Source organism: Ursus americanus, chromosome 25, assembly GCF_024610735.1.
Source record: "Ursus americanus isolate L20-20 chromosome 25, mUrsAme1.1.p, whole genome shotgun sequence".
NCBI classification, from domain to species: Eukaryota; Metazoa; Chordata; class Mammalia; order Carnivora; family Ursidae; genus Ursus; species Ursus americanus.
The window spans coordinates 15118742-15128949 of record NC_142151.1 but is presented as its reverse complement, the minus strand read 5'-3'; the positions used below and the strand labels follow the sequence as shown (position 1 = coordinate 15128949).

Below are 10208 nucleotides of genomic sequence, written 5' to 3'. Positions count from 1 at the left end.
ACAATCCACGGCTGAATCCCACAAGCGGTGACAAGTAGTATTTTCAGTATCCTTGAGTTCTAAGTATTTTCAGAGTTTGCTTCTTATTCCTTCTGTCATCCATGAGTTATTTAAATGTGTGTTTTTAAATTTTTTTCAGGTTTGGGGGAGGTTGTCATTACCTTTTTGGTACGGATTCTCATTTCGTTCCATTGTATCTGTGTACTATTAATTCTCTGTAAGGTGTTGTCGGCAGAGGTCATCAAGAGAGCATGACCCCAGGTTGACCCATGGGCTGGACCTGGCAACTGGAGGCTCCTCACCTCCCACCTTGTCCTTGAAATATACATTCGGCTTGCCTGCCCCACTTCCAGAAGCCGCGCCAAGGCCGTGGCCTTGAGATAGCGATGTGGTGATGAGAACCCCTGCCTGGTGTACATGACTGAACCCAGGGAAAGCCTCCATATCAACTTTCAAGATTTGGCGGCCGGGGCAGGGATTCACGTGCCCCGGGGACAAGCCGCATTTGTAAGCTCCCCTGCTTATGAAACCGGCCCCTCCCAGCCTGCAGCCGCCTGCCTTCTTCCTTCCTTATCTTCTTGCTTTCTGCTGGTGGGCGGCCGGTTTCAGATTTCACCTGGGAAGGGGGTTCACCACACGACGGGGCATCCCTTCTTTGTGGGGAGGGGGTCCCGTAGGTTAGAGGCCTGCAGACCGCGTGTGAGTATGGGGACACCCCGAAAACGCTGGCTGCTTTACCGCACCTGTTTGAGAAGCGGCACCTAGCAAGCTGGGGCAAAGGGCATCCCTGGGAAGGAAGCAGAGTGACAAGGAGGCGTGGCGATCGACAGTGCAGTCCCTGGAACGCCCCTGCCATCCCGCCCCAAACACAAAGGAAAGCCCCAGCCCAGCTAAGGCAACCCCAGCCAGTAGGGAGCCCCCAATTCAGGGAACGTTGGTGACCAGAGAACATACTCCCCCTCCCCGCCCCAAGGCTATTGATAGAGCTGCCAAGTTCCCTCGAAAGGCCCAGAAAAGCCTCCGGGTGTGGTTCGCACAGCTAGGAGAGGAGGGGCCACGGTGTCCCCCTGACCCCGCAAGAGGCAGGGAAAAGGAGCAACATCAGCCACTTACACTGCCCTGGGGCAGCGCCTGCAGGGCCCTCAGATTCGAGGGCCTCACTCCCTTACAGACCGGATTAGTCTAGCCTGCAGGGAGGCGCAGCCCCAAGAGGAGGACCTCCTTGGGCCCCTGGGACCCTGGACATCTTTAAAGCAGGTACAAGAAGTTCTCAGAGCTTCCTCTTACTGTTCCGGTCCCAGGCGCTTCGGGAGCTGGGGCTTCAGTGCAGACATTGCCCAATCCAAGAACCACACCACCCACAACCTGTCCCAAAACGGGCACAGAAGTGCCATCAAGAAACCCCATCACAAAGATATGACTCTCTTAAGAGGGTGGACCCCAAGTTCCTGAGGAACATGCACTTTGCCAAGAAGCACAACAAAAAGGGCCTAAAGTAGATGGAGGTCAATAAGCCCAAGGCCACGAGCGCATGTGCCAACGTTGTCAAGGCCCTGATAAGGCCCACGATCCCCAAGGGCCGCGGCCGCGAGCTCAGCCAACTTGCTTACATCACTTAGCCCGTGATCTGGACATGTGCTTCTGCCCGTATTGCCGAGGGTCTCGGGCTCTGTGGGCCAAATTCCCAGGCCAAGGCTCAAACCAAGTCCCAGGCTGCAGTTGCAGCTCTGGCTCCCAAAGATGCCCAGGCCCCAAAGAAGACTCCAGTGTAGAGGCTTCTATCTGCTCTGTGAGGACAGGAGGACTCGTGTGACCCCTGGGCTTCTATCTGCAGGGCCTGGTGTGTTCCTGGGCTATCTGTATAAATAAACCCGAAGCAGGATCTGTCAAAGAAGAAAAAGAAAAGGAAAAGGAAATTCTTAGGATGTTGGAAATGAGACAGACCATCAACGCCCCTGTCTTTGAAGGCCCTGATCAGGCCACATTCACTGCAGGAATGAAAGCTAAGATACTCCAGCCCAGCATCTGGTGTGGGACCCTGATATCCCTGCTGAGCCCAGTCGTGAGAGAGACATTGATGATGTTGGCTGATCCATTGCTGATCTGGGGGAGACACAAATCCCAGGAATGAGCATGGGCCGTGGAAAAACCCGGGACAGAGAGGGAGCTGGAAAAGCTAAAAGGCCGTAAAGTCCGATGAAAGTAACCTGGAAACAAGTGTCGTTTGACCTCATTGCTGCGGGAATCCCCTCTGAACAGACAGACCAACAACCCAACGCTATGTTGGCTGTCCTGTGGAAAGCCTGGAAGCCAAAACAGCAGTTCAGACCTACTCCATTTGCCTCTACCCTCCCTGATGCCCCATCTGCCCCATCCCAGAGGCCTCAGGGATACAATCTTATGAAGGGTAGGTGCCTCCCATGCCCCAGGGAGAGGATGCAAGCCAAGATTACCTCATTAGAGGTGACCAGAAGCCTCACGCCGAGCTCACTCTTCACTGGTTCTCCAGAAATAAGCAAAAGGTGATGGCTCTGGTGGATGCTGGAGCTGAATTTTCTCGAATACACTGTAACCCTCAGAAGCTTCCTGGCCCCCCTCAGCACCATCGATGATTATGGAGGGCAAACAGTTATGGTCAGAAAGGTCTTTTTGACCCTGCAAATTTGGTGTTCCCCATCGCTACCTAAGAACATGAGACTTCTATCTCTCCAATACCAGAGAATATAGTGGGCATTGATATCCTCCAAAGTCAAACTCTGCAAACCTGTATTGGTGAATTGCACCTCCAGGTTAGAGTAATCAAACCAGCGCTGAGAGGAAATGCCAACCAGTATGCTTGCCGCCGCCATGAAGGATGGTAACTGTCAACCAATATAAATTCCCTGGGGGCATAAGGAGATAGGAGAAATTATGCAAGAACTTCCCCAAGTGGGTATTGTACTCCCTGACCAGAGTGCTTTCCACAGACCAGTATGGCCTGTAAATAAGCTTCATGGCAGATGACAGTGGACAGCTGAGAACTGAACAAGGTAGTGCCCCCCATCCATGCAGCTGTGCCCAATATTGCCGCCATCTTGGATACCTTGGCTGGGGTCCTAGGAGTGTACTAAGCTGTGCTGGACTTAGCAAAGGCCTTTTTCAGAAAACCCTTGGCACCCAACTCCCAAGATCAATTTATCTTCACATGGGAGGGGCAACAATGGGTCTTTCAAGGGCTTCCCCAACATGACCTGCACAGCCCCACTGAACATCATGGGATGGCAGCCCAAGCTCTGTCCCTGTTGTCCTTCCCCACATCAGTACAATGGGCCCATTACATTGACGAACTACTGCTCACAGGTGAAGATTTGCCTCTGTTGCAGGACACCTTGCAGGCTTTGCTGACATGCTTGCGAGGGAGAGGATGGACAGTGAACCCACAGGAAATTCAAGGCCCGGACACCACCGTAAGGTGTTGGGGGTCATCTGGTCAGGTGAGACATGAGTTGTCTCCGAAGCTGTGATTGATACATTGCAAGCCTATTCAACCCCTAGGAATGTGAAAAAGTGCAAGCCTTTGTAGGGATTCGGAGGTTTGGAGGACTTTATTCCCCACCCGGCACCGTTCCTCCAGCCCTTATCCTGCCGAGTAAAGAAAGGGTGTGTGAGGGACAGGGAATCAAAGCAGCAAGCACCTTTGAGGAGGCAAAAGTTCTAGTGAAGCAGATGAAAGGTCTGGGCATCTCCCAAGCAGGGCCAGCATTTGAAGTACATGTGTCTGTGACTCCAGAAGGGATGGGTCAGGCCCTGTGACTGAGACAATAGGAGGACAGAGAGAGAATGCCCCTAGAGTTTTGGTCCTAGCACTGGAAGAGCACGGAAACCCAATTTACCCCCAGACAGCCCTAGCAACTGAACCTCCAGTAGATACAGCCGACTGGGTGCCCAGCAACAGTGGCCACCATTGCACAGGGTGGGATGGCCTATTGCCAAGGATGCTGGATTGCGCTGGAAATACAGTGAGTCGGTTAATGCAGTGACAGCATGTCACATGTGTTCTAAACAACACCCAGGACAACTGCCAAAGGAGTCTAGGACCACCCACTGGAGTTCCCGACCGGTGAGAGTTTGGCAAATTGATTATATTGACACTTGCTGCTCTGATCAGGCATGCGCAGGTTATTATTATCCTATGCAAGAGAAACATTTTTGGTGCTGGCTGTGCCAATGGGAGGAGCGTTTCAAAGTCCTCTACTAAAAATAGTCCCTTCCAGTTTTTCATCCAGACTGAAAAGAAATCCCTTTCTCTGTAGCACCACTGCCCCTCCTATACGCCTCTGAACGGTCCCCTTTCCACTCTCCTCCACGGTGTTACTCATGGTCTCCACTTGTCGGTGTCTAATGTCATCCATGCTACATTAATAATAGCTGTTCCAGCGAGTGTGGAACACAGTCAGTCTTTTTTCCGTCCGCGAATTTTTTCTAACTTATGATTCTTTATCGGATAAATAGCACATCTTTATTCTAGCACATCTTGAAATCACAGATAAAGCAAAAAGAAAAGAAAAACACTCATGTTTCCGTATGTTTTTTCGTATAGGAAAGCCACTCATAATATTTTATATATACTTCCATACCTTTTCTCTATGCATCGACAGCGAATTATTTCATGTAAATGGATAATATGAATAATACTCTGAATTTACGTGCATGTAATTTACCTAGCCGCGAGAGATAATCCACTCATAGCCGGTATCGCACTGATTGTTTGGCAGGTACACGCTCCCATGCAAATGTCTTTCCCCTGAAGTCTGACCATGACTTCGGTTCACGGCACTGGCTGAGCGGCTGCTATTTATGCCTATTTCAAAATGCTGTCTCGTTAGATGCTTATCAGCCTAAGACCTGCCTCTGTCTCCAGATCTCATCTTTCAAATAACCTCAACAATGAGAATGTGTGAATCTATGAAATCAGATTACGTTTTTGAAAAATCAGAAAGGAAATCGAGCCCATGTTGCTCAGCCCCTTGTGTGAACCAGATAGCTGCCCCCCGCTCTAGCTGACTCCTTTTGTTCTGGTTTCAGGACGCCAAGAGACAAGTACTGAGCATGCCCGTCTGGAGCAGATGTAACAATCATGACACGGTGAGTATTTGAGTTTGTACAAATTTCATATTTCTGATTGTTAGGGAATGCCTTGTAGCTTATACATTTCTCTCTAATTTTTAAATCGAACCAGGCCTCAAGGGATTGGTCATCTCTTATTAGCTGATGGTCAACTTCCCGCACCTTTAGAGCTGAGAACCATGGTGACATCACCCAGGCGGTGACATCACCCAGGCCGTGTCATCAGTGGGAGCAGCTTCTCTGGTCTCCCAGCCACCAGGTTCCTTCAAATACCTTGTGTCCCTCTGCCTACAGCAATTCCGGGTACGTTCCACTCCCAACGCAACAAAGTTTTGACTCATCCTCTCATTATCATGTAATACCTTGTTCTTTACATATCATTCAAATAGGCCAATGAATTTCAAATAACTTTGTAGTAGTACAATTTTAAAAATTAAACAAAGCATGAGATTCCAAAGTCTTTGAGTTGAACTACACGGGCAGAAGGACTTTCAACTCTTTTCCCTGCCTGCCTCCTCTCTTTCTTCTGCTAACATCTATCGACTCACTTTAAGAACCAGCTCCAGGATGTACTTCAGCCCAAGCTGTACGCTTCCTTCTTTGAACTCCCAGAATACCCTGGGTTGATCAAGCACTGCAGTTAGCACACGATGTTATAATTACATGCTTATGCCTTGACTGCCCTAAACGGAGAGATCATTGACAGCAGATTTTGTCTTATTCTTCTTTGTAATCCTGAATGCCTAGCAAAGTTTCTGATGCATGTTTCTTGATGAATGAATGATGAATGAATGAATGTCTAAAGCATCAGCCAACATGTAGTTCCAAGACAGCTGTGTTACTTTATATTTATTTCTGTGTTGAATGTGCATGCTTTCATATTTGGTTGGGCAGAGCTGCCCATCTGACAACATAATTACGATTGCAAAAGTAATAATAGGTAAAATTTACTGGGCCTGTACCGTGACAAGTAGCTTTACACCCATTAGGTCATTTAATCCCCAGAACAATGCTGCAAAGTAAATATTGTCATTTAAAATCTTCAAATAAAGAGACTGATTCCAGACCCACACTTACGCCATAATGCTCTTCTTACGCAGTTCACCATAGGCAAGCAGATCTCACATGTCACCGACGGCCCCTGCCCCTTGGATTAAATCTAGCCACAAAGCCCACGTACACTGTGGTGGTCTACAGCTATCTCCATATTTTCTTCCACTTCTCAGTGTCTGTACCCTTCTGCATCCATGAGGAGTGTTTCTAGTTAGCCTTACAAAATCGAATGACTTAAGAAATTAGGCTGTGAAGGAGAGGGGAGACATATGGCCATGGCTAGAAGGGAAAATAAGATGAAGGATTTTGTTGGGTTTGTTTTTAATGATAGATTTCAGCAGGTTTACATGTTTTGCAAAACAATGAAAGAATAAAGAGAGGCCAAAGAGTGAAGAGAGAATAAAGAGTTGATAGCATTAGTTTGAATTAGGAGTGAAAGGGGAAAGACGACAGGAGGAGGAGATCGATCTTAGATAAGAAGAGGACAGGCTCCTCTTTACCGGAACAGGCTGGAACAGAGATGGGTGGAAATCCAGATACTTATGTAAAGTTTCTGGAAGGAAGATGAGAAAGTTCCCACTGGACGACTTTTACTTTCTCTGTGCAGTAGGAGAGGGGGTCAAAAAGCAAAGTGACCAAAGAAACAATAGCATGTTTAGGCAGAGCTGAGGGGCTGTTTCAGGTTGAGATTTATGAATACCTAATGGTACCAAACTTTTCTACTGATCAGTTTTCTCCTTCAGAGCTCAGCTGGTGGAGTGGAGGCACGGACAAAACAGCTGGATTCGTGCAGGCATTTAGTCAACTGGGTGGAACCGGTAACTGTGATGCTGTTAGTAATGCCTAAGTATGGGGCGCCTGGGTGGCTCAAAGTGTCTGCCTTTGGCTCAGGTCATGATCTCAGGGTCCTGAGATCGAGCGCTGTGTTGGGCTCCCTGCTCAGCTGGGAGCCTGCTTCTTCCCCTCCTCCCTGCTTGAGCTCTCTCTCTCTCTCTGTCACTATCACTGTCTCTCTCTCAAAAAAAAAAAAAATGCCTAAGTAGGTCCACTGTGATGCCAGGTGGTCCTGTTGAAGCTTTAGTCACCCAGTGATGCCAGTTCAGTCCTTTTCAAAGCAAACCCTTACAGAGCAAAGAGGTTACTTTAGAAAAGTACGGAATAAAACAGAACCATAGCAAACCCTCACCAGACTAAACATCACAGATCTAAAGCTTTAGCCACTTTGACACATATAGTTCAACTCTAATGGAAACACATGTGCACTTTCATTTACGTATTTATGTGGAATTTAAAACTATTTTACTCACCACATCTCCAATGCCCAGCACAGTACCTGACATGTGTTCAATGTACGGTGAGTGTTGAACGAGTGATAGTTTTCAATATGACTTGCTACTGAGATGGTAAAAAGTATTCTTGGAAACCATGGTCTTGGATAAGACGACTCAACGTCATAAGGATATTAGTTCTCCCCGAGTAACATAATTTAACACAATTTCAATAAAATAGCAACAAAAGTTATATGGAGTTAAGCAAGTCTTTACTAAAGTTCATATAAAAAATAAAATGCAAGAATAGATAGGAAAACACAAAAAGAAAAACAGCAAAGGGGACTAGCTCAACCAAATATTAAAATATATTGTAAAGCCTCTCTAATTAAAACAGTGTGGTGATTGGAACGTAACTAGATGGATGGACCAGTGGAACAGAACAAATCCAAGTAGACATGGAAATTAGCATATGATAAAGATGGCATCTCGAATACTTTGGGATGAAGATGGACTTTGGTAATAAATGATGCTGGGACAACTGCTTGGCCATTTGGGAAAAAAATAAAATGACTACTGTTGTACGTCAGAGTACATTTCAAATGCATCAGGGAAATAAAAGTCAAAAAGGAAACTATACGAGGATTAGCATAAAACACAAGTGAGCACTTCTTTAACATCAGTATAAGGAAAAGCTTTGAAATTATAAAAATTATTAAATTATCAAAATCCAGAGTCAATAAATTAAACATTTATAAATGTGATTATGCAAAGATAGAAAATTGTGTATGGCAAAAAATACTATCAGATTGGCACCTATTCTGTTGATAAGACTTTATGGAAGCAGGTATTCTCTTCTTTGGTGGTGGAAATACAAACTGGTTGGTACAGCCTTTAGGAGAAGGCTTCAGCAAACAAGTTAGTATAACAAAAGTACATGTGTAAATACTTTTTGACCCAGCAATCCCACTTCTAGGAATTTACCTTGAAGATACACCTCCAGCAATATGAAAACATCTCTGCACAATGCAGGCTTGTTTGTCATTGCAAGATATTGGAGACAACCTAAATGCCCATATATTGGAAACTGTTCGACAAACTGTGGCAATCCAGAAAATGCTGTAAGAAATAATTGTCTCTATGAACGGCTATGGATATATTTTTAAGTGAAAAGAGCAGCATGTAAAAGAGTATTTAGTATGATACCTTTCAGCTAAAAAGGGAAAATAAAATATACGTGTATTGTTTGTGAAAAAGAAGCAGGAAGGATAAACCAAAATCTTAGAAGATTGGTTCTCTGGAGGGGGTGGATGAGAAGGGGGTGTAAAAAAGGTGAGAATTGGAACAAGGTAGAAAGAATGGGAGGGGAGGTGTGACACTTCTATGGGTATAACTTTCTGTGTTCTGAATTTTAGAACTGTGTTAGTGGTTCATCTACTCAGAAAATACATATAATTTAAATCAACCAGGGTTGAGGAGGGAGGACATACTAGAACTGGAATGACAACAGTAATAAAACTGCTTAAAAGTATTACAAATGAACGGCATAACTACCCTGAAGGGGTTAGGGGAAAAAAATGAACAAATGAGGGTGGGGTAAATGGCAGGGCAGGGAAGGAAAAATATTCACCAATATCTTGCATAATGTACAAAAATTAATCCAGAAGGATCCTAGACCTAAATGGATGGCATTTCTAGATGAAAACATTGGACTTCATAAAAATTAAGACTTTCTGCTTTTTTCAAGACACTGTTAAAAGAATGAAAAAATAAACCATGGACTGCAAGATAATATTTGCAGACGACATATCTAGTAAAAGTCTTATGTCTGCAATATATAAAGAACTCTTAAAACTCAATAAGAAGAATAATACCTGAGTGATATCCACAAGATGGCAGAATAGAAAGCTTGGGACCCTCCTTCCTCCCACAGACCCATCAATACAACAGTAACACATAGACCAATTCCATTTGTGAGAGATCCAGAAACCAGATGAGAGGGTCCTGCACCCTTGGTGAGTGCAAAGCCATACACATCAAAGCCAGTAGGAAAACTCAGGGCACCCTCTCACCATAATCTCTTCCCTCTGGCACAGCACCACCCAACTGAGAGGAAACCCTCAGTCCCTAGCTTGTCCCTGGGGAGGGAAGGAAAGGACTGGATGATACACCCCAAATTCTCACTTTGTTGAAGACTGCCCAAGGGACTGGTTTCTGTCGTACGTGAATTTGAGCACTGAGAGCAGAGGGCCCCAGACTGGGAGCCACTGAGAACAGAGGTAGCAGTTGGGACGAGCATGTACATGTTCGCTAAAGACAAAGAGAAAATTTCTAAAGCAGACTTACAAGAAATGCTGAAGGGAGTTCTGCAACTTGAAACAAAAGGATTCTAAATAGCAACACAAAAGTATATGAACCATAAAACTTGCTGGTAAAGGTAAATATAGAGAGAAATGCAGAATCCTGCAATACCGAAATGGTAGTGTATAAATCACGTTTAGTTCAAGGGTAGAAGTTAAAATACAAAAGTATAAAAAACTGCAACTACAAAAACTATAAAAATACATGAAGTGGATACACAATAAAAAAAGATGTAAAATTTGACATCAATAACACAAAGTGTTTGGGGGAGAGACATAAAAGTAAAGAATCTTGTGACTGAAGTAAAATTTTATCAACTTTTATCAGTGTTAAAGGTGTAGGAAGTTTTCTGTAAGCCCCATGGTAATTACAAAGAAAATACCTACAGAAAATACACAGAAGAGGGGCACCTGGGTGGCT

At 45.2% G+C, this 10208-nt stretch overlaps 1 pseudogene; it reads left to right on the top strand.

The window, feature by feature from the left end:
• The first annotated feature begins 417 nt into the window (after nucleotides 1-417).
• Nucleotides 418-1937, top strand: LOC148107784 (uncharacterized; annotated as a pseudogene).
• The last annotated feature ends 8271 nt before the right edge of the window (nucleotides 1938-10208 follow it).